Source organism: Entelurus aequoreus, linkage group LG11, assembly GCF_033978785.1.
Source record: "Entelurus aequoreus isolate RoL-2023_Sb linkage group LG11, RoL_Eaeq_v1.1, whole genome shotgun sequence".
NCBI classification, from domain to species: Eukaryota; Metazoa; Chordata; class Actinopteri; order Syngnathiformes; family Syngnathidae; genus Entelurus; species Entelurus aequoreus.
This window is the reverse complement of record NC_084741.1, coordinates 17,708,987-17,734,835: the sequence shown is the minus strand read 5'-3', so window position 1 is coordinate 17,734,835 and position 25,849 is coordinate 17,708,987. Positions and strand designations below refer to the sequence as shown.

Sequence of the window (25,849 nt, the reverse complement as noted above, 5' to 3'; positions counted from 1 at the left end):
TTAGTGTACCACTAGATGGAGCCCAGGTACCACTAGTACCACAGTCCTGTGTATACTGTGTATATATATATATATATATATATATATATATATATATATATATATATATATATATATATATATATATATATATATATATATATATATATATATATATATATACATACAGTATATATATATATATATATATATATATATATATATATATATATATATATATATATATATATATATACATACAGTATATATATATATATACATATATATATATGTATGTATGTATGTATGTATGTATGTATGTATGTATGTATGTATGTATGTATGTATGTATGTATATATATATATATATATATATATATATATATATATATATATATATATATATATATATATATATATATATGTACAATATTATGTTAGATCCACTATGGACTGGACTCTCACAATATTATGCTAGATCCACTCGACGTCCATTCCACCGGTCTCCCCTGGAGGCGGGGGTCCCCACATCTGCGGTCCTCTCCAAGGTTTCTAGTTGTCCCACCCATTGGGTTGAGTTTTTCCTTGCCCTGATGTGGGATCTGAACCGAGGACGTCGTCGTGGCTCGTGCAGCCCTTTGAGACACTTGTGATTTAGGGCTCTATGAATAAACTTTGATTGACATTTATTATTTATTATAATATACGTTATTATTTCATTATTTATTTATTCAATTCTGTCCAATGTGACCATGTTAACAGCATTTTGGTTTGAAACAAAATGATGATGCGCCCCCTAGTGCAGTGGTGGCGTCATGGCAATCTGATGGGCCGCTTTGATGCGTCTGTGAACTCCAAATTGGTCAACATACAGCTCGTAAATATTTACAAAAATACTCATCAGCAGGATGGGCGAGTACAGTTCCGATTAAATAGACACGTTTAATACATTAAACATTTTACCTATGATTTTTTTAACTCGTGTTTTCGCGGCCGTCAAACTGATAAGTGCTGTGATTTCCGCTTTTCCGACGTGACTTGAAAGCAGCGCGTTGCTCAGCTGCCATGTTGTTTGTTTTCCCTCCTCCCCGATGCAGCGGCTGACTTTGTGGCCGCTCGCTGGTCGTCTTCAGCGGACACTTTCTGCTGACACGCACCGCTCCGTCCGGTGATATTCTCATTGCTCGACCAACTCGTTTCAACCCCCCACAGACACACACCAGCCTCACAAAGCGCCGCCTGGTATGTAAAGTTTGCCTTTTTCCCCCAAAGTTATTCGCCGTGTTGTGGCACACTTTCAAGTAGCTTAGCGCGAAGCTAACTTTAGCCCGACTTTAGTCACGTGACTTGTCACTGCCTGCTGGACTTTGCTCCGATCAATAACTTAACTTTTATATTTGCCGCAGTCAACAAGGCATCGATACTTCTAAGTTTCGGCTCGTAATTGTCCACAAGTTGACGCAAGCCCTCGACGAGCGCGACTGCTAACTTTCTACGGCGGCTAGCGGGCTAACGTTAGCAACAGTTCGTTAAAAGTTGTGTTGGTGGCGCAAGTCATGTTAAACTATCAAGAAGTTGTTGTTCAGTTCAGTTACATGCATAGGATACAATGTAATGCATCCCATATTTCCAGTTGTTTCATTACAGTACGTCCGAAAAGGAGTAGGAAGAAGCAGAGCTGATTTAATCCTACCCCTTTTCCTTTACATAGCAATAGTATCCAATGCCCTTGTTCTCTGTAAAATAACAGTGAACAAATAAATAATATACCATAGTAAGCATACAAATATTAAATACATAAATTCCGAAAAGGAGTAGGAAGAAGCAGAGCTGATTTAATCCTACCCCTTTTCCTTTACATAGCAATTGTATCCAATTCCCTTGTTCTCTGTGAAATAACTGTGAACAAATAAATAATATACCATAGTAAGCATACAAATATTAAATATATAAATTCTGAAAAGGAGTAGGAAGAAGCAAAGCTGATTTAATCCTACCCCTTCTCCTTTACATAGCAATTGTATCCAATTCCCTTGTTCTCTGTAAAATAACTAAACAAATAAATAATATACCATAGTAAGCATACAAATATTAAATGTATACATTCCGAAAAGGAGTAGGAAGAAGCAGAGCTGATTTAATCCTACCCCTTTTCCTTTACATAGCAATTGTATCCAATTCCCTTGTCCTCTGTAAAATAACAGTGAACAAATAAATAATATACCATAGTAAGCATACAAATATTAAATACATACATTCTGAAAAGGAGTAGGAAGAAGCAAAGCTGATTTAATCCTACCCCTTCTCCTTTACATAGCAATTGTATCCAATTCCCTTGTTCTCTGTAAAATAACTAAACAAATAAATCATATACCATAGTAAGCATACAAATATTAAATGTATACATTCCGAAAAGGAGTAGGAAGAAGCAGAGCTGATTTAATCCTACCCCTTTTCCTTTACATAGCAATTGTATCCAATTCCCTTGTCCTCTGTAAAATAACAGTGAACAAATAAATAATATACCATAGTAAGCATACAAATATTAAATACATAAATTCTGAAAAGGAGTAGGAATAAGCAAAGCTGATTTAATCCTACCCCTTCTCCTTTACATAGCAGTGGTATCCAATTCCCTTGTTCTCTGTAAAATAACTAAACAAATAAATCATATACCATAGTAAGCATACAAATATTAAATGTATACATTCCGAAAAGGAGTAGGAAGAAGCAGAGCTGATTTAATCCTACCCCTTTTCCTTTACATAGCAATTGTATCCAATTCCCTTGTTCTCTGTAAAATAACAGTGAACAAATAAATATACCATAGTAAGCATACAAATATTAAATACATAAATTCCGAAAAGGAGTAGGAAGAAGCAGAGCTGATTTAATCCTACCCCTTTTCCTTTACATAGCAATTGTGTCCAATTGCCTTGTTCTCTGTAAAATAACTAAACAAATAAATCATATACCATAGTAAGCATACAAATATTAAATGTATAAATTCCGAAAAGGAGTAGGAAGAAGCAGAGCTGATTTAATCCTACCCTTTTTCCTTTACATAGCAATAGTGTCCAATTCTCTTGTTCTCTGTAAAAGAACAGTGAACAAATAAATAATATACCATAGTAAGCATACAAATATTAAATACATAAATTCCGAAAAGGAGTAGGAAGAAGCAGAGCTGATTTAATCCTACTCCTTTTCCTTTACATAGCAATTGTATCCAATTCCCTTGTTGTCTGTAAAATAACAGTGAACAAATAAATAATATACCATAGTAAGCAAAAAAATATTTAATACATAAACATTCCTTGTCTCGATTTTTTAAAAAAAAGGGTTCAAGATGTTCATCATAATTCTTGTTTTGAGTACTTTGTGAACACTTGCAGTCCCCGCAACTGAATCATATTGGTGCTTTGTTTGATTTCTTTGGTTAATCCGTTCCATAATTTAATTCCACATACTGATATACTAAAGGTTTTAAGTAGAGATGTCCGATAATGGCTTTTTTGCCGATATCCGATACTGTCCAACTCTTAATTACAGATTCCGATATCAACCGATACCGATATATACAGTCGGGGAATTAACACATTATTATGCCTAATTTTGTTGTGATGCCCCGCTGGATGCATTAAACAATGTAACAAGGTTTTCCAAATAAAATCAACTCAAGTTATGGAAAAAAAATGCCATATTTATTATTGAAGTCACAAAGTGCTTTTTTTTTACATGCCTCAAAACAGCAGCTTGGAATTTGGGACATGCTCTCCCTGAGAGAGCATGAGGAGGTTGGGGGGGGGGGGGGTTGTATATTGTAGAGTCCTGGAAGAGTTAGTGCTGCAAGGGGTTCTGGGTATTTGTTCTGTTGTGTTTATGTTGTGTTACGGTGCGGTTGTTCTCCCGAAATGTGTTTGTCATTCTTGTTTGGTGTGGGTTCACAGTGTGGCGCATATTTGTAACAGTGTTAAAGTTGTTTATACGGCAACCCTCAGTGTGACCTGTATGGCTGTTGACCAAGTATGCCTTGCATTCACTTATGTGTGTGTGTAAAGCCGTAGATGTTATGTGATTGGGCCGGCACGCAAAGGCAGTGTCTTTAAGGCACGCCCCCAATATTGTTGTCTGGGTGGAAATCGGGACAAATTCGGGAGAATGGTTTCCCCGGGAGATTTTCGGGAGGGGCACTGAAATTCGGGAGTCTCCCGGGAAAATCGGGAGGGTTGGCAAGTAAGACTGGGAGACGCAACTGCTCTGTACTACTCCCTACGTCCGTGTACCACTCCGCACAGCTGCGTTTTAAAAAGTCATATATTTTACTTTTTGAAACCGATACCGATAATTTCCTATATTACATTTTAAAGCACTGCACATCTGTAGTTTTAAGTGTTGCACGAGCATACAAATGTTTTAAATAAGGTTATATTGCTCCTCTTTTGTTGAGAAGAAATTGTTGTACATTCTTGGGTAGCAGGTTATAGTTTGTGTTGTACATCATTTTAGCTTTTTGCAAATGCACCAAATTGTTGAATTTCAATAATTGTGATTTAATAAATAAAGAGTTTGTATGTTATATGCTAGAGAAAGAGGAGAAAAAAACATAGATTTTTTAAATTGTCTGCAACAAAAAACTAGATAATAACCAAAAAATGTATTACATTTCATGGTAATTACTGACACGTTTGTTCACTTCCCTTTCTCCATTTGTAACAATTAAAATCAATGAGTAATAAACCAAGTTCTCGTAAATAGTTGAGGAAGTTATGATTCACATAATGAGATGACTAAAATAATCTAATTTTCAGTAAGTTTGAGTTGTTTATCGGGATGTTTCTTCTTTGTAATTTCTACACTAAGTTTGCATTTTCTTAAATTGGATTATATCAATACATTGTTTTATTTTTTTTGCTTAATCCATAATTTAATTGCACATACGGATTTACTAAAGGTCTTAAAGGCCTACTGAAACCCACTACTACCGACCACGCAGTCTGATAGTTTATATATCAATGATGAAATCTTAACATTATAACACATGCCAATACGGCCGGGTTAACTTATAAAGTGACATTTTAAATTTGCCGCTAAACTTCCGGTTCGAAACGCCTCTGAGGATGACGTATGCGTGTGACGTAGCCCGGCGAACACGGGTATGCCTTCCACATTGAAGCCGATATGAAAAAGCTCTGTTTTCATTTCATAATTCCACAGTATTCTGGACATCTGTGTTCGTGAATCTGTTTCAATCATGTTCATTGCATTATGGAGAAGGAAGCCAAGCAAGCAAAGAAGAAAGTTGTCGGTGCGAAATGGACGTATTTTTCGAACGTAGTCAGCCACAACAGTACACAGCCGGCGCTTCTTTGTTTACATTCCCGAAAGATGCAGTCAAGATGGAAGAACTCGGATAACAGAGACTCTAACCAGGAGGACTTTTGATTTGGATACACAGACGCCTGTAGGGAACTGGGACAACACAGACTCTTACCAGGATTACTTTGATTTGGATGACAAAGACGCAGACGTGCTACTGTGAGTATGCAGCTTTGGCTTTTTTTTGCGTATGTACGTAACTTTTTTAAAATATATAAGCTTTATGAACCTTGGGTTAGGTGAACGGTCTTTTGGGCTGAGTGATTGTGTGTGTTGATCATGTGTTTGAATTGTATTGGCGTGTTCTATGGAGCTAGGAGCTAGCAGAGGAGCTAGGAGCTAGCATAACACGTACCGTACCGTACGTGCGCGTCACGTACGTAACTTTTTAAAAATATATAAGCTTTATGAACCTTGGGTTAGGTGAACGGTCTTTTGGGCTGAGTGATTGTGTGTGTTGATCAGGTGTTTGAATTGTATTGGCGTGTTCTATGGAGCTAGGAGCTAGCAGATGAGCTAGGAGCTAGCATAACAAACACGCAGGTGTTATTATGCAGGATTAATTTGTGGCATATTAAATATAAGCCTGGTTGTGTTGTGGCTAATAGAGTATATATATGTCTTGTGTTTATTTACTGTTGTAGTCATTCCCAGCTGAATATCAGGTACCGTGAGTATGCAGCCTTGGCTGCTAAACATTCGATAACTTGACCGTATGTGCGCGTCACGTACGTAACTTTTTAAAAATATATAAGCTTTATGAACCTTGGGTTAGGTAAACGGTCTTTTGGGCTGAGTGATTGTGTGTGTTGATCAGGTGTTTGTATTGTATTGGCGTGTTCTATGGAGCTAGGAGCTAGCAGAGGAGCTAGGAGCTAGCATAACAAACACGCAGGTGTTTTTATGCAGGATTAATTTGTGGCATATTAAATATAAGCCTGGTTGTGTTGTGGCTAATAGAGTATATATATGTCTTGTGTTTATTTACTGTTGTAGTCATTCCCAGCTGAATATCAGGTCACCCCCGGCTCTCACAGCATCTTCCCTATCTGAATAGCTTCAACTCCCCACTAGTCCTTCACTTGCACTTTACTCATCCACAAATCTTTCATCCTCGCTCAAATTAATGGGGAAATTGTCGCTTTCTCGGTCCGAATCTCTCTCACTTCATGCGGCCATCATTGTAAACAATAGGGAACTTTGCGTATATGTTCAACTGACTACGTCACGCTACTTCCGGTAGGGGCAAGCCTTTTTTTTATCAGATACCAAAAGTTGCAATCTTTATCGTCGTTGTTCTATACTAAATCCTTTCAGCAAAAATATGGCAATATCGCGAAATGATCAAGTATGACACATAGAATAGATCTGCTATCCCCGTTTAAATAAAAAAAATTCATTTCAGTAGGCCTTTAAGTGTTGTAAATGCATACAACTGTTTTAAGTGAGATTTTTCTCTTAAGGTTATATGTTGTACATTCTTTAGTTGTCTTCATATACAAAATCATTATTTAAATACACGTACGATCATATATAATCACATAACATATCAACAATATTGGTTTAATCACTGTCCTCTTTGCGCATCTTAAAAGGTATTAAATGTGTCCATAATAATAATTTTCCGTGTAGTGAAAGTGAGATCCAGACTGAGGCTGAGCTGTCTTCCTGTTTCAAAGGGGAAGTAGCAGCCAAGCAGTCGCACAGGAATGATAGAAAGTTGTGCTGAATAAGCCTCTTAGTCCTCAGCTTCCACAAGTATGCGTCTTAGTTGGAGAAAGGATTTGCTGCTTGTGTATGTTCACTTTTCTCTTCTAAGCTCACCTGCATGAGTTGCCTCTAAAATTGTGTGTGTGTGTGTGTGTGTGTGTGTGTGTGTGTGTGTGTGTGTGTGTGTGTGTGTGTGTGTGTGTGTGTGTGTGTGTGTGTGTGTGTGTGTGTGTGTGTGTGTGTGTGTGTGTGTGTGTGTGTGTGTGTGTGTGTGTGTGTGTGTGTGTGTGTGTGTGTGTGTGTGTGTGTGTGTGAGAGACTATACACAATATGTATATATATATAAAATCATTTTGAAAAATGGCACCTGATGGCCATAAGACATAACTGCACTTTTTGTCCATATAGATAAAAATAGGCCAAAGTAATAATTAAGATTATTGTTATCAATATTGAAATCATGATTACTGATTGTTGGGTAAAGCGGTGTTGGGGTGTGAACGTAATACCATCATGTCATTTGTAATGTCTAATAAAAAGGCTGTTTTTTTAATTCTTTAGTAATATCAACTTGTCAGCTTTTTGTCATTACGTGATACCTTTATCTCTATTTTTAAATTTTGTTACACAGTCTTTTTTACATTATCGATTTAAGTTATGTACATGTATATACTGTATCGGGACAGATCCATTAAGAGTTTGACTACAAATATGTCATAGGAATTAACTATACACAATAAAACATGAACAAAATGATGTGTCACATTAATGGTTTTTGAAGTAATGCCTTTGTGACATGAAAAAAACATAAGTAATGTAAAAAAACAAAAACATGGTGTTTACTTTTTGATATTAAAATTAAACACAAAGCAGTTTGGCTAATGAAGATGAAGTCTAATAAACAAGATTTGTTCTTATCTTGGTTCAGTACAACAGTTTGGCCAACAAAAATACCTCTCACATCGAATACACAATCTTCACTGCCTTCGTTCAAGTTCGATGAGATGACAAAACATTTGAGCGAGTATTGATGTTTTTTGAACACTGATACAGTTTGCAGTTAAAAGAGGAGTGAACATCCCAGTAAACAACGTAAAGACTTTCTAAACAAGTTGTGACAACTTCACGACACATCGCCTGCTGCAAAACATCAAATCGTTTTCTCCTTCTCTGTATATGTTTAGTGTGGGGACAAGCGTCTCCAATATTGTCCACACCTGTCTCCATCTAAGCACAGCAGTACGCTCTTAAACACACGGCGGGAAGCGAGGGAAAATGACGTTAAACCAAGCGCTTGGCTTCGTTTACTCCGAGGGGAAATCTCTGCAGGAAAATCTGTGTAGCTTGTCCGCCATGATTATCAAGCCAAACACAGCTAGTGCGCATGAGCCTGACTTTGCTTTGAATATGGTGCATGAATACGGTCTTGCTTATTTTCAATCTTTCAATTAGTTTCCATTAAGAAAGTCACCTGTCTATTGTCTCTAAGGATAACGAGAAGCTAGTCGTGCGATATGGCCTAAAAAAAATTATCGCAACATATATTGCAGCCTCTTGAGATAATGATATATATCACAATATATTATTTGACATATAAATGATAATAAAACCATTTTAAAATGGGTTACAAAGGCTCCTAGTTTGGATGGGGTAACATATATAATTACTTTTATTAATTGGAAATATTATTGGGCATAATATTGCTTTTTTTGTGTGTTCGCCCTATAAAAACAAAGTTTTCTTTGGAAAAAAATGACCTTAAACAATAATTTTTTGGATGTTTGGATGGGGACGGCGTGGCGAAGTTGGTAGAGTGGCCGTGCCAGCAATCAGAGGGTTGCTGGTTACTGGGGTTCAATCCCCACCTTCTACCATCCTAGTCACGTCCGTTGTGTCCTTGGGCAAGACACTTCACCCTTGCTCCTGATGGCTGCTGGTTAGCGCCTTGCATGGCAGCTCCCGCCATCAGTGTGTGAATGTGTGTGTGAATGGGTGAATGTGGAAATACTGTCAAAGCGCTTTGAGTACCTTGAAGGTAGAAAAGCGCTATACAAGTATAACCCATTTATCATTATCATAATAATTAAACATAAAAAAATATGAAAACTTCTAATCAACGGATAGATCTGAAGTTGATCTAGACTAGAGAATTGTGTGTTGAAAGTTTTAAAAAAAACCGAATGACTTATTTTTAACACTTTTATGAGTGGGACCTGTTTGGATCCTCTATAATTTTATTGGGATTGTCATTTCTCAAAACATAATAAAGTCTTAAAATCAGTGGTGTTAGGAATTACGCAATTATTTAAGGCTCTGAGTACTTCACATGAAATAATTGACTTTGAAATGTTTGGGGGGCAAATATTGCATTTTTAGCCCAAAAAACAGTTTTCTTTGACAAAAAGGGCACAAAAGATAAAAAATAAATAAATCTAAAATATTAACAGATAAACCTGAAGTTGATCTAGAGATTTAAATGTTGAATAATACATTTTCTACTGCTTGTCCCTTTCGGGGTAAAAAATAAAAACAAATATTTATTTCTAATTTTTACCATTTTTATGACTTACGCACTTCTGGGTCCCCGGGACCGAATTTGAGGGGAGCCCTAAAAGTAAAAAAAAAATGTTTTCAGTACACTTAAGTTTTGAAAGGCCTGAATTAGAGGATGCCTCGAGGGTTACATTAAGGTCACATATATAATTTCTAGGGATGTCCGATAATGGCTTTTTGCCGATATTCGATACCGATATCAACCGATACCGATATATACAGTCGTGGAATTAACACATTATTATGCCTAATTTGGACAACCAGGTATGGTGAAGATAAGGTCCTTTTTAAAAAAATAAAATAAAATAAAATAAGATAAATAAATTAAAAACATTTTCTTGAATAAAAAAGAAAGTAAAACAATATAAAACAGTTACAGAGAAACTAGTAATTAATGAAAATGAGTAAAATTAACTGTTACAGGTTAGTACTATTAGTGGACCAGCAGCACGCACAATCATGTGTGCTTACGGACTGTATCCCTTGCAGACTGTATTGATCTATATTGATATATAATGTAGGAACCAATAACAGAAAGAAACAACCCTTTTGTGTGAATGAGTGTAAATAGGGGAGGGAGGTTTTTTGGCTTAGTGTAGTAATTGTAAGTGTATCTTGTGTTTTTTATGTTGATTTAATAAAAAAAATGATACCGATATTTTCCGATATTACATTTTAAAGCATTTATCGGCCGATAATATCGGCAGGCCGATAATATCGGCAGGCCGATATTATCGGACATCTCTAATAATTTCCGGTTGTGTTATTTTATCAAAACTATTATTAATCTACCTTTAATATCGGCTTACTTTTCTGTTTTGGACGACACTACAAATTTGGTTATGGATCTAACACCAACATAGTTATAGGGGCTGAATTGGCCCTAGTAATGTTCATACTTAAAATTTTGAGCATCATTAAATTAAAAAATGTTTTAATTCAAACTGTGATCCTACAATAACACAGGAGTGTGGAAGGACAATATAAATTAAATATTTATATTTATTTCCTTATTCCCATTTATGAGAACTTTTTTCAAGATCAATAATTGAAAGTAACTGAACTTGAATTTGTAAATAATTAAGGCTGCAGCTAACGATTATTGTTCTATCGATTAATCTATAGATTATTTTTTTCGATTAATCGGTTAATCTATAGATTATTTTTTCGATTCATCTATAGATTATTTTTCCTTTTACCGATTATTTTTTTTATTTAAAATGAAGATGAAAAAATAAATGTAGGCCTGTTTTTTCAAAAGGCATGGCTTTTATTTACAAAAAAAAAGAAGTATGGCCACTCAGTCAACATTGACAACAACATGACAAAATATTCTGTAACAATGTAAACATTTAAAACTTTTAACATTTAACAAAATTAAAAGTAGCTTATTTGCTTTTTAATGTGCAAATATAAAAGTCAACATCCAGTGCAAATCTTAATATTCTGCAATGGTATAAGCATTTCAAAAATAAAGTATTGCTTATTTTGCTTTAAAATGTGCAAAAATAAAGATAAACATCCAATACAAAAAAGTGCAAAACGAAATATTCTGTAACAACAGTGTAAACATTTCAACAAAAGTGAAAGTATTGCTTATTTGCTAAAATGTGCAAAAATAAAGATAAACATCCAATACAAAAAAGTGCCAATCTAAATATTCTGGAGCACTGTAAACATTAAGTATTGCTTTTAAAATGTGCAAAATAAACACCCAGTCCAACACAGTACACAATAACCAATTCTACTCATTCCAGTGAGTGACTAACAGTTGTAATGAAGAAAGGTTAGCATGTCTACATGCTCTGGTTCTTTTCTTGTTTACAATATTCCCAGCAGCTGAAAATAGGCGCTCAGAAGGGGTCGATGTGGCTGGAACTGAGAGGTAATTAGCCTTCACCTCAAGCCAGGACTGCGAGTGAGCTGAGCTCCAGTTTATATTTCTAGAAGGTCAACGGGCTCATAGTGATGTTACTAGTAGTTGGCTGGGAGGTGTTTATTATCATTTGGGGAGAGTCCGCTGCCTGATGCTCACCTGCTAAACACCTATCTGCTCGACGCTGAAGCGCTGACTACATGCGCTCTGAATACACACTGCTGATTGGCTGATAACGCTTTGTATAACGCTTTGTGTGTACCAATCAGATGGTTGTGTGGGTGGGACAATGCTCCGTGCTGAGACAGAGGCAGCCGCAGAAGGAGCAAAGCAGCTTGTTAAGACTTTAGCAGCTAAAGTTAGCTTTAGCTTAGAAACTCGTTCGGTACACCCCCGTACCGAACCGAAAGCCCCGTACCGAAACGGTTCAATACAAAACACGTACCGTTACACCCCTAGCAGATACAAATGACACATTCGTGTTTTTGTTTAATGATGACAACGTATACTCGCGCGGACGATTGACTAGTTGATGGTTTTCTTTTCAAATGTTCGTTCATAGCCGTTGTGCTGCTATGATAGGCCATTTCCGCTCGACACAGTGTGCATACAACAACATTATTAGGCCGTGTATTGAAATACTCCCACACTTTTGACCACTTTTGGCGTGATTTTTTCCCCCTCGCTCGCACAGTCTGCTTTGCGCTCCGCCATGACGGTAGTGTGACTTAAATATGCGACGCGTCGACGCAAAAAAACGGCGTCGACGTATTTACGTAACCGATGACGTCGACTACGTCGACGCGTCGTTTCAGCCTTATAAATAATGATAAACAATTTTGTGATGGTATTAATATATTGAACTATATATGGCCGATACTACGATACTGTAGTATCGGCCATATACTGATATTATAGTTGTTACTGTCGACTTTTGTATCAATCTTCACACCCCTGTTTACATTCAAGAGCTCTATCTTAGGGGTAAGCTATGCTTTTTTTGTATTCTCACACAGCGTGTCGTGTATCATATTTAGCTATTCCTTGTCCTCCAGTGATAACGGTACTTGTAATAAACACAGTTTATCTGCCGCCATTGAAGCGAGGATTAGTGATTTAAAAGCTGCACTGTGGATGTCAGGTTCAAACACTGATGACATCTATCAAACAATCAATCAATCAATCAATCAATCAATGTTTATTTATATAGCCCTAAATCACAAGTGTCTCAAAGGGCTGTACAAGCCACAACGACATCCTCGGTACAGAGCCCACATACGGGCAAGGAAAACTCACCCCAGTGGGACGTCAATGTGAATGACTATGAGAAACCTTGGAGAGGACCGCATATGTGGGTAACCCCCCCCCCCCCCCCCCCCCCTCTAGGGGAGACCGAAAGCAGTGGATGTCGAGTGGGTCTGACATAATATTGTGAAAGTCCAACACATCAGCGAAAGTCCAGTCCATGGTGGGGCCAGCAGGAACCATCCCGAGCGGAGACGGGTCAGCAGCGTAGAGATGTCCCCATCCGATGAACAGGCTAGCGGTCCACCCCGGAGCAGAGTAGAAAAGAAAAGAAAAGAAACGGCAGATCAACTGTTAAAGAGGTTCATTTAGCCTACTAATGTGTATTTATAAATAGTTGATTTATATAGGCTAGTAAGGTAAAGTTTTGTACCTGACAAGTTTCGGCTATCTTGCTTCTGCAGCCTTCCTCAGAGGTGTCACGTGATGTTAGTGTGACGTCATCTGTGTGTTATATGGGACGAGGGAGCCTACCAACTATCCCACACCTGGGACACAGTCCTGCAGGGCCGCCCCCGGCCGTTTGGTGGACATCCGGACGACAGGGGGCGCCCCGCCCTACCCCCGACGCACACCAGGGGACACCGCCATCCCACCACCTCAGGTGGGATGGAACAATCCATATAACACACAGATGACGTCACACTAACATCACGTGACACCTCTGAGGAAGGCTGCAGAAGCAAGATAGCCGAAACTTGTCAGGTACAAAACTTTACCTTACTAGCCTATATAAATCAACTATTTATAAAGGCAGATCAACTGGTCTAAAAAGGGAGTCTATTTAAAGGCTAGAGTATACAAATGAGTTTTAAGATGAGACTTAAATGCTTCTACTGAGGTAGCATCTCTAACTTTTACCGGGAGGGCATTCCATAATATTGGAGCCCGAATAGAAAACGCTCTATAGCCCGCAGACTTTTTTTGGGCTCTGGGAATCACTAATAAGCCTTTGAACGCAGATTTCTTGTCGGGACATATGGTACAATACAACCGTCAAGATAGGCAGGAGCTTGACCGTGTAGTATTTTATACGTAAGTAGTAAAACCTTAAAGTCGCATCTTAGGTGCACAGGAAGCCAGTGCAAGTGAGCCAGTATAGGCGTAATATGATCAAACTTTCTTGTTTTTGTCAAAAGTCTAGCAGCCGCATTTTGTACCATCTGTAATCTTTCAATGCTAGACATAGGGAGGCCCGAAAATAAAACGTTACAGTAATCGAGACGAGATGTAACCAACGCATGGATAATGATCTCAGCATCGCTTGTGGACAAAATGGAACGAATTTCATCGATATTACGGAGATGAAAGAAGGCCGTTTTAGTAACACTCTTAATGTGTGACTCAAACGAGAGAGTTGGGTCGAAGATAATACCCAGATTCTTTACCGAGTCGCCTTGTTTAATTGTTTGGTTGTCAAATGTTAAGGTGGTATTATTAAATAGATGTCGGTGTTGAGCAGGACCGATAATCAGCATTTCCGTTTTCTTAGCGTTGAGTTGCAAAAAGTTAGCGGACATCCATTGTTTAATTTCATTAAGACACGCCTCCAGCTGACTACAATCCGGCGTGTTAGTCAGCTTTAGGGGCATGTAGAGTTGAGTGTCATCCGCATAACAGTGAAAGCTAACACCGTATTTGCGTATGATGTCACCTAGCGGCAGCATGTAAATACTAAAGAGTGCAGGGCCAAGAACCGAACCCTGGGGAACTCCGCACGTTACCTTAACATAGTCCGAGGTCACATTGTTATGGGAGACACACTGCATCCTGTCAGTAAGATAAGAGTTAAACCAAGACAAGGCTAAGTCTGACATCCCAATACGCGTTTTGATACGCTCTAATAAAATATTATGATCAACAGTATCGAAAGCGGCGCTAAGATCAAGAAGCAGCAACATAGATGATGCATCAGAATCCATCGTTAGCAATAGATCATTAGTCATTTTTGCGAGGGCTGTCTCCGTAGAGTGATTTGCCCTGAAACCGGATTGAAAAGGTTCACAGAGATTGTTAGTCACTAAGTGTTCATTTAGCTGCTGTGCAACAATTTTTTCGAGAATTTTGGAAATAAACGGAAGGTGGGAGACCGGTCGGTAGTTTACCATGAGGTCAGGATCGAGGTTAGGTCTTTTGAGCAGAGGATGAATAACCGCTTTTTTGAATGCTAGGGGAACAGTGCCGGAGGAAAGTGATAAGTTTATAATATTTAACACTGATGGACCTAATAATACAAACAGTTCCTTGATAAGTTTCCCAGGAAGTGGGTCAAGTAAACATGTTGTTTGTTTTATCCCACTTACACGCTGTAATAATTCCTCTAATGTTATTTCATCAAAGAGGGAGAAACTATTTTGGAGGGCAGTGTCCGTCGTATATACAGTCGTATTTGTGTTAATAGAACCCAGTTGTAGCTGGGATGCATTGTCTTTAATCTCTTTTCTAATTACTTCAATTTTCTTATTAAAGAAATTCATAAAGTCATCTGCTGAGTGGGTGGAGCTACTGGGAGGAGTCCCTTGTTGGGTTAGCGATGTTACTGTACTAAACAAAAATTTAGGATCATTTTTGTTGAGGTGGATGAGATTTGAGTAATATTTAGCTTTAGCTGAGGTAAGCATGCGTTTATAAGTTATTAAACTATCACTCCATGCTTGATGGAAAACCTCAAGTTTAGTCGCACGCCATTTGCGTTCCAGCTTTCTACATGATAATTTCTGGGCTTTAGTTTCTTCTGTAAACCATGGGGTACGCCTTTTAGGGGCCCTTTTTAGCTTTAGCGGTGCTACACTATCAATTGACGCAGGGCGTCGTTAAAGCTGTTAGTGAGGTTATCAATAGAGTCCACATAATTTGGGAATGGTGCCATTACCGAAGGCAGTAGGTCAGTAAGAGTCGTCGTTGTGGCAGCATTAATGTTGCGGCTGCTATAGTAGTTATTATTATTATTATTATTATTAGTTTGTTGACAATGAGTCAGAACTTCGAATTTTATAAGGTAATGATCGGACATTACTTTAGTGTACGGGAGTATCGTAACTTTAGAGGTGGTGACACCCCTGACAAGCACTAGATCTATCGTATTACCGTTGCGATGCGTGGGTTCATTTATTATTTGTGTAAGACCACAGCTATCAATTATAGTCTGGAGCGCCACGCATGGAGGGTCCGATGGGGTATTATTATTATGATTATATTGTCGGCGTGTGTCACTAGATCAGCAACGAACTCTGAAAATTCATTGATAAAGTCCGAATAGGGCCCTGGGGGGCGGTAGATGACAGCCAGGTGCAGAGGCAGCGGTGTGACAAACCTCACAGTAAGCACCTCAAACGAGTTATATTTATTATTTAGGTCCGAGGTAAGGCTAAAGTTTTTGTTGTATATTAGTGCAACACCCCCACCCCTTTTAATGGGACGGGCAATATGCGTTCCCGTATAGCGAGGAGGACACGCCTCACCCAGCGCAAAAAATTTGTCTGGTTTGAGCCAGGTCTCGGCTAGACCAACGACATCAAGATTGTTGTCTCTAATGACTTCATTAACTAATAACGTTTTGGAAGACAATGACCTTATGTTTAAAAAGCCCATATTATAGGTAGTGGGCTGTTTTGAGTAGTTTTTGTTGAAAGTATCCGTAGTAGCAATATTAATAATGTTATGTTTATTATGCGTAGTGCACTTTAAATAATTTCGACCATATCTAGGAATTGATATGACAGGAATTTTTAGATTGTTTGCCACCTCAGTAAAATGCATGTCCACCTCTGACGCAGAAAAAACATTATGTGAGTTGTATATTATTCTAAGAGAATTGCTATGTGTGCAGGGATTATCCAGCCTGGCGCTGGCTAGTTCTATCTTAACAGACTCCTTATTGGCGCTTCTTTGTGGATTAGCATTTAGCTTTTTCGTTAGCCCCGCTAACAACAACGCCTTTAGCTTTGTTGTTAGCCCCGCCCGACACCCCCGCTTCTGCTTCCGAGCGCACCGCTTACGTCTCTTTCGTTGACGGTCTCCGCTGGTAGTGGACGCCGCTGCTTCAAAGGCCACTGCTGGATGTAGCTCGCGAAGAATTCCCAAGCTAGCGAGTAGGTCCACCGTACACGCATCTTTCAGCCCAAAATGGCCCGATCTCTCCACATCCAGAATCGTAAGTCGGTCGTAAGTGATCACGGAGTGAACACGCTGTGAGCCAGCCATGAAATTGACTGAATTGAGGGGTATTTTTGCCAAATCGGTCTACACTTCCAGGAGCGATCGCAAGGAGCTGCTGCCTTGAAGCGCCGCCATCAAAAAGCAAGGAATTAAACAGAGACATAATTAAATTTGGCTCAATTGAGGAGAGCGCGTCTGGGCTGTACTCTTGTACAGTCTCACCACGCTCTGACAAAAGATTGTACGCCTCCTCTTTTATTTGGACTTTCCCTGATTACATGGCAACAGGTGTTTCTAAGGGACTGGGGTCATAAACAGCCATCACCTTTGGTTACAGAACAGTTCAAAGAAAAGGTCGTAAACTGTTCACGGAAAAGGTCGTAAACAGTTCACAGAAAAGGTCGTAAAAGAGTTCAAAGAAGAGGTGTCTGGAACTTGGGCAGATCCTGCTTTCTCTCCGCTTTGTAGTTCTTGGGTCAAAACAATATCTTTCTGTTGATTACAATACATGAAAGAAACAGAACACCTTCATGTTGCTTCCCATCCTACACAGTGGAGTTTTACAAGCCTTCTGCTTGGTAGGATCAAAGACAGCTTTTGTCTTCTCGCCGGGAACTCATTGAAACACAAAGTTTTGTGATAATTTAGATATAATTATTCTAACATTTTGTGTACGTGCACGCCCTCTGCGTGTCCAAGTGTACGGTTGACAAGCAGTCGTCATTCAGTGTTAGGGATGGGGTACCAAATCCGGTACTTTTTTGGCACCGACAGAATCCCGCCGGTCCTACTGGGCACCACTTCATGTACAATCCAACGGTGTCAGGTTTCGGTACCTGGTTTGCGCGTGACGTCTGGCTCGGTTGTTTCTTTGCACTTCGTCACTCGCCGATCACTCCCGCAGAACTGAGCGCGGACTCGGCCAAATTACCTTTAGGTAACGTTGACATTTTTAATGCCGGCAAAGAAATTGACTCAGAAAACGCTCCAACATAAGTAAGTAAGGCTCCACTTTTCCAAAAATGCGCTAGCTTGATGTTAATATACATTGGCTTTGCTATTGACATGCTACTGGTTAGCATTAGCAGTTTTAACTTTTTAATTTGAACACCTTCAAATTTGTTAATGAAAACTACAATTAAAATACACATTTCAATGAAATTATTATCGGCGGTCACTCGAACGAGTATGACGATCCTCCTGGTAGGAGTGTATCCCTTTATGGAGGATGCCTGTGCGTGACTTGGTTATACGTGGGGAGACTGATACACAGACAGTCACCACACGATCCTTGACAGATCCGGGTCAGAGTCCAGTGGCATGGAGTCCAAGACGACTGGGGACCCTTTTCTGCTGCAGCCTTCTTCCGCCATCGCAGCCGTTGTGGTAGTTCTTAAATCTACCGTCTTTCGCCTGCTCCGCTGTTGAGGTCTTCACCGTATCCCTGGCTAGGGGACAGTCAGGTACTAGGCCTTTGCCAAGGGCCACCTGGGGTAACAGTAGTAAAGGGGTTAACCTCCTAGTGCCCCAAGAACCCATAGAGGAGCCTCCACTGCCGGATGCACTTTAACGTCATGCCCAGGACAATGAAATAGCTAATGCGCAGCAGACAGCTAACACTGAACTGACCAACACACCAGAAAGTATACACTACTGCCATCTAATGTCTTGGATTTGCAACTGCAGTTGCAACTTAGTTTCATTCCTGCAAATCCGATAATGAAACAAGTTATAACAACCGGACAACAGTTGTCATAATCAGCTCATTTTTTAAATGTTGCCTTAAAGGAGCCATAGGTAATAATATGGCCAGAAATGGTACTGCAATCACAGTCAAAATTCTGTAGTCCGCCTTCGCCCTGACTGAGGTTGCCAGATACGCAGCCGAATCCAGCTCGATCGACTGAGCTACTCCCAAGGAACTTCAAACTTCCACTGCCTCTTACTAGGAGTTGAGGTGCTGGGACCATAATAGCTGAATAGATGAGCGTTTTGTCAATAACAAATCTCTAACCAACACATTTTACACAGAAATTAGGCTATTTTCAGGAAGAAGTGTGTCATGCCTGCGTACAATATCACAACAAACGGCAATCATGTGGTTATTGTCAGTACATCAGAAAACAAAGACTAAAACAAACTACAACCAACGCTAGCAAGGAGCCTAATGTATGCCCAAAACTAAAGAGGAGACATTTTACCAAGGTATGCCTATCGGTTACACGAATTAGGAATTATTTTATCATGTGATTTGGCTGTTCCAATACGTTTCACATTGCCATGATAGCCGTGCTAATGTTGGAACCCATTTCCTCAGTGTATCAGCATATTGAGAAGGAAATAGGTAATGACACTACCCATATCCACATAGGTTTTATCTGTCGAAAATATATTTTGCCCGGTCAGTTCGAATATCGACATACAGGCTAAGGGGTATACAATTCCCCTGTTAACTTATATGTCCATGTGTCATTGACCGGGCTAGCATGCTAAGCATTACACTAGGAGCTAAGCACCATCACACTAAGCATTGGTTGCATGAACATAATAGCTTTGTTAGACAAGATCGTAGACTGTATTGGACAATATAGTTTACATACGAAATGACCATTTCCATATATTGCAATTAATAAGAAAACGTAAATGCGTGACTTACCTATAAAAGAGGAAATTAGCAAGTTTGGCGTCAAATGAAAAAATCTTCAATCGTCTCCATCTTTCAAAGGCATCCTCGTTTTGTTCCTGGCTTTGTCATGAATAAGTTGAGAATCGTAACGACGCCGTTTAGATTTACTAAGATCTGACATGTTTAATAACTTTACCAGTGGCTGTAGCCACACGAAGGTGGCGGTGCGTAACTGGCAACCTGGATGTGACACACTCACTGACTTTTTAATTAGGTCAAACGGTGGAGGGCGGGGCATCAAAATGAAAACAATATAAAAAAAAATCGGGGCTGTAAATCAAATTTTGAAATGAGCATATCCCGGCTGAACTACTGTTATCAGTTATAAAGGTATCCGAAAAGAACATGATTTTATTCATGCCTTTTGACATATCACAGCCATTTAATGATGACTTGACATGAAATTATTACACATGGCTCCTTTCAAAATTGAGATTTTATTATCAAAAACAATTTATCGGAAGTACCGAAAATTGTGTACCAGTATCGATTCACGGGTACCATGAATTGATACCGTATCGGTTCAAATGTGAAGGGTAATCATCCCTGTCTACTATATTTGGCAATTGTAAAAAAATAGAGATGTAAAAAATGTATGCTTGTTATATTTTTTGGTTAAAGTTTTTTTTAACTTTAAAACCTCTAAAGGCCTTAGTGGCCACATGCGTGGACATCACCTTTTTAGCTCTTATTTCCAAAATTGTGTACACTACTGAATTGGGGTCTTATGGCTGCTTATGTGGACACTTATACTGCCATCTGGTGGTGTCAGAAGAGTATAACATACAATGGAATTTGAAAAAAAAGTGTAAAAATAAGAATTAGCACGTCACTAAACATGAAGTACACGTTTGTGTACTTATGGACTAAGTACATCATATGAAAAGATGATTCTTAGTTTTTAATCTAATTAGGGTCCAATAAGCCCAAATAGCAAAGAGAAATAAAAAAAAGCATGTCAACAAACAGCTTGGGCCTTCAGAGGTTTTAAGCAAGTTGGGAACATCCCCTTAACTCTGCAAGTGTGTTTTGCTTTTTCTTTGGCCAGCGTTGGGCAAAAATAAAAACTGTGACGACGGCCATACATCAGGAAGTGGAACGTGGGGCGGTCGGTTGAAAGTCCCAGTGTGCACTTTTGAACGTGTCAGCAGTTTCTGTGGTAAGCTGCTCCGTCTTCGTGTGGCGAAACTGGTTCTACCAGGGATGACGGAGGCGAGGTGTGTTTTGAGCGATCCACCTGACCTTCCTTCCCCCCCTACGCTCCCTTTTGCTTCTCAGCACAGGATGTCTGGTCATGTCCCGCGTTGCGTAATCCACCTGTCAGCTCATAATCCAATATGTGGGACTTTATAAATGGCTGCAGATTACAACACGCCGACACCTAAAACCGCGAATGAACACGTGGTTTGACTCCCAAGGAGCAGAACAGCGCAATCATTTTTCCCACTGAAAATAATGAAAAATAGAAATGAGAGTGGAAAATAATTCTAATTATTACAACACTAAATTGGTCCTAGTGCAGGGGTTGGCAATTAATTTTGAGCAACCCGAGCACTGCTGGAGGGCCACATTGACAATATTTCAATTAAATTTTGCTCAATATTATTTTTGATATATACCGTAAGATTAATAATAATACTTTCATTTAACCTAACTTAACTTTATACCATAAGCACTGCTTTGGAAATAATTTGTACCCCTTTCAGAGATCACATTTAGTTCCCCTTAAACATCCTCATGTTGCACAATGAAATGTAAGCATAGGATGAAGTGTGCATTCCTGTAACGTTCTCTAGTAACAGAATTCCATGATTAATATAAATAAATTAACATTAATAATAAATGACAGTAAAATAAGCACACGATGACTGAGGAGTCATAGTGTAACTTTGTGTGGTGTTTGAGTTGTCCGACTTTTTGTGTGGCCATAAACGCACCAGTGGTTTAGTGGTATGCGTGTTGGTGACAGATGACAAGTTGGTTTTGGCCTAATTTGTACGGCAGAAAATGACTAGCTTTTCGAGATAGAAGTGTTTTACTCATGTTTTTGGTGTGGTTATGGCCGAATATAAACAGTTTTGCTCAATAAAGTGATCAATATAATTCCTGGCCTCGAAGCATCTCGATAGACGTTACAATAATTGAACGGTGTTCAATTGAACGGTGTTGACGAACACCGTTAGGGCCGCTTGTTGTCATTGTCACTCAAAGTTGCATTGCAAAATTACACAGAATAAATGTGTTTATTTTGTTTAGAATTCAGATGGGATTTGATTTGGTGCGCGGCATATATTTGCTGTGCGCAGAGGACGCTTGAGCAGTGCGCAATTGCGCAGGCGCGCACCTTAGAGGGAACGTTGCTTGGCAGTCCATGTCTTGTTAAAAACACGCCATTCCTCATCAACTTTTCTCTTTTTAGCGTCTTGGGTGTAAACCGTGCATCACTTGTCGCTGTGCACCTTCACTCACAGGTTACACACGGACATACGCCCATAAATAACACTTTTCAAAATAAAAGCAGCACAGTTGTATTGCGCGCACGACATAGATGTTTTTTCAACTTTATTTTGTAATTTGTGATTGCAGCTGTTCACATTCACTCACAATCACGCATGCGCATACGTCCCCACGGAACTAATACAAATAACGCTTTTCAAAACAAAAGCAGCACCGTTGTATTGCTCACTCGACATAGATACTTTTTTAAATGTATTTTGTAATTTATGATTGGCCTCACGCGGGCCGGACAGGGACGCACAAAGGGCCGGATGTGGCCCGCGGGCCGCAGAATGCCCAGGTCTGCCCTAGTGTGTGAATGTGAGTGTGAATGTTGTCTGTCTATCTGTGTTGGCCCTGTGATGAGGTGGCGACTTGTCCAGGGCGTACCCCGCCTTCCGCCCGAATGCAGCTGAGATAGGCTCCAGCACCCCCCGCGACCCCAAAAAGGACAAGCGGTAGAAAATGGATGGATGGACAACATTCATAACTGTCATGCAAGTGAATAAAAGTATGAAACATTTACAATGAAAACTTGCCTGACTTCAGAAGTATTGCAGGTCCTTTTGCTATTATTAATAATAATTAAACTGTATTGTTAATATTCTACTGCTCATCTAGACGCTTCCTGTTCTGTGGTTATCATCACAATTGTCCCCTTCCTTTTGGCTGTCGTCACTGGCACCTTTTGGTGGTCAAACCAAAATAAATTTGCTCGCCCAATTTTGAGAAATGAAACCGAGCCTCTTGCTGATGTGCGACAGGTAGAGATGTCCGATAATTGCTTTTTTGCCGATATTCCGGTATTGTCCAACTCTTAATTACTGATATATACAGTCGTGGAATTAACACATTATTATGCCTAATTTTGTTGTGATGCCCCGCTGGATGCATTAAACAATGTAACAAGGCTTTCCAAAATAAATCAACTCAAGTTATGGAAAAAAATGCCAACATGGCACTGCCATATTTATTATTGAAGTCACAAAGTGCATTATTTTTTTAACATGCCTCAAAACAGTAGCTTGGAATTTGGGACATGCTCTCCCTGAGAGAGCATGAGGAGGTTGAGGTGGGCGGGGTTGAGGTGGGGTAGGGAGTGGCGGGGGGTGTATATTGTAGCGTCCCGGAAGAGTTAGTGCTGCAAGGGGTTCTGGGTATTTGTTCTGTTGTGTTACGGTGCGGATGTTCTCCCGAAATGTGTTTGTCATTCTTGTTTGGTGTAGGTTCACAGTGTGGCGCATATTTGTAACAGTGTTAAAGTTGTTTATACGGCAACCCTCAGTGTGACCTGTATGGCTGTTGACCAAGTATGCCTTGCATTCACTTGTGTGTGTGTGAAAAGCCGTAGATATTATGTGACTGGGCCGGCCCACAAAGGCAGTGCCTTTAAGTTTTATTGGCGCTCTGTACTTCTCCCTACGCCCGTGTACCGCTTCGTACAGCAGCGCTTTAAAAAGTCATATATTTTACTTTTTGAGACCGATACCAATAATTTCCGATATTAAATTTTAAAGCATCGGCAGTCCGATATTACCGGACATCTCTACTTACAGCAATTATAAAGCAGTAATGTCAATATTATCTAATTCTAGCCGAATATTTGTATTCAATGGTGTACCTAATGAAGTGGCCAGTTAGTTGATGTGTTCCACACTGAGCTCCACTAATGTTTGTAGCATCTTTTTTGGCCGGCATGTTTGAACGTGCGTTGACCAATCAGAAGGCTTAATCATGTATCTGTTGGAGCTTGTGGGAATTACAAAGCGCCGGCGGCGGCGGCCGAAGCAAACCATCACATAGTTGCAGGGGACACGCCTTCCGTGTGAGCGAGTAAACGCCGCACTTTTTTATCATTTGGTAACGTGAAACGTTCCATCAGGCTGCATTATTCATGCAAAGATAACGCACAATAAGGATAGTTAATAAAGAGGAAGTCAAGTATTATTTAAAGAGCTGTTTTACAGCCTGGGTGTAGAGCAAAGTCTTGTCGTGTCGCTCGTCACTCTCAGTCTGGCCAATTATTAAGCGACACAACGTCGTGTTCGAAAGCATGACAGCAGGCTTCTTAAGGCACTGTGCCGCGGTGAGATACAGTCTGGTGTGCTGTGGGAGATTATCTAATTTCACCTATTTGGGTAAAAAAATATTTTTTGCAAACCAGTACCGTATTTTTCGGAGTATAAGTCGCACCGGAGTATAAGTCGCACCTGCTGAAAATGCATAATAAAGAAGGAAAAAAACATATATAAGTCACACTGGAGTATAAGTCGCATTTTTGGGGGACATTTATTTGACAAAACCCAACACCAAGAATAAACATTTGAAAGGCAATTTAAAAAAATTAAAGCTGCAAGCAGCGTTGGTCGGGTCCGCATTTTGGCTGGTGCTAGTCCTAGGTGTCCCAATACTTTTGTCCAGTGGTAGTCCTGAGTGAGACCTACATAGAGGTTTTTGTTGCATGTCTCTACGATATTCGTACTGGAAGTTAGAGGAAGTTGTGTCTGTGTTTTTTTCCTAGGTGCTGCGGCACAGTGGTTCTTTTCTTTGAAGGCTCGTAAAATCAAAACCGTAGCACTTATTAAAACGCTTTCGCCAACTTTTAATCAGAAGGGTTCAATCTCTCTCCTGTAATAGTTTGAAGCCAAAACGACAAACTCGCTCAGAGGAGATAATGTTTGATGTTTGGTGACCGCTTTTTAAAAACAATTTGTTTTGAAGTGGGGATATCAAACTTCCTGTTGATTTTTGCTGAAGGATTTCAATCTAAGAAATGTAGGTCTAAGTGAGACCTACGTAGAGGTTTTGTTTCATGTCTCTAAAACGTTCCTACCGGAAGTTACAAGCAGGTTTGTCTGTGTTTTCCTCTGAGAAGCAGTTTTGTCTCTGTTTTATTCAAAAATTGCGCTAGAGCGCAATTTTGAGTTTTGGGGGTCTGTTTTTTTTTAGATCGCAATTTCCACCAGTCCCGATGTGTGTAAAAATTTTGGTGAGTTTTGAAGTATTTTAAGGGGGTCAAATTACAGCTCAAAGAGGGAAAAATTAGTGTTTTTAGTAATTTTTTTTGTTGAAGGGGAAATTGCCAACTTCCTGTTGGTTTTTGCCCGAGGATGTGAAATTATGAATTGTAGGTCTAAGAGAGACCTACATACAGGTTTTTGTTTCATGTCTCTACGATCTTCCTAGTGGGAGTTACGGGCAGTTTGTTTTTGTTTTTTCCTAGGGGGCGCTAGAGCACAATTTTGATTTTTGGGGTTTGGTTTTTTTACTAAAGTGTGCTGTCCCAGTTTTTCTATTTGTGTATAAAATTTGGTGAGTTTTGAAGCATGTTAAGGGGGGCAAAGTAGTGCGCAAAGCTGCGGAATAATAATCAACCTTACAATTTCAATAGGTTCCTTTGTACCTGTACAGAGGACTCCCTGTGGGAGTCCTTTATACAGGGTACATGTGAACCCTAAAAATCAATTTTTTAAAAATGAGAATCGATTCTGAATCGCACAACGTGAGAATCGCGATTCGAATTCGAATCGATTTTTTTCCCACACCCCTAATGTTTACCAAACAATCTGTCACTCCTAATCGCTAAATCCCATGAAATCTTATACGTCTAGTCTCTTACGTGAATGAGCTAAATAATATTATTTGATATTTTACAGTAATGTGTTAATAATTTCACACATAAGTCGCTCCTGAGTATAAGTCGCACC

The 25,849-nt window shown here is 39.3% G+C and overlaps 1 protein-coding gene across 2 annotated transcripts in view; it reads left to right on the top strand.

The window, feature by feature from the left end:
• Positions 1-1,022: 1,022 nt before the first annotated feature.
• The window catches only part of plekhf2 (pleckstrin homology domain containing, family F (with FYVE domain) member 2), a 47,901-nt gene continuing 23,074 nt past the window's right edge, over positions 1,023-25,849 (top strand). For both annotated transcript variants that reach the window (XR_009827723.1, XM_062062635.1), the window contains exon 1: positions 1,023-1,221. The gene's annotated coding sequence lies outside the window, so the exon portion shown is untranslated. The remainder of the gene's footprint in view (positions 1,222-25,849) is intronic.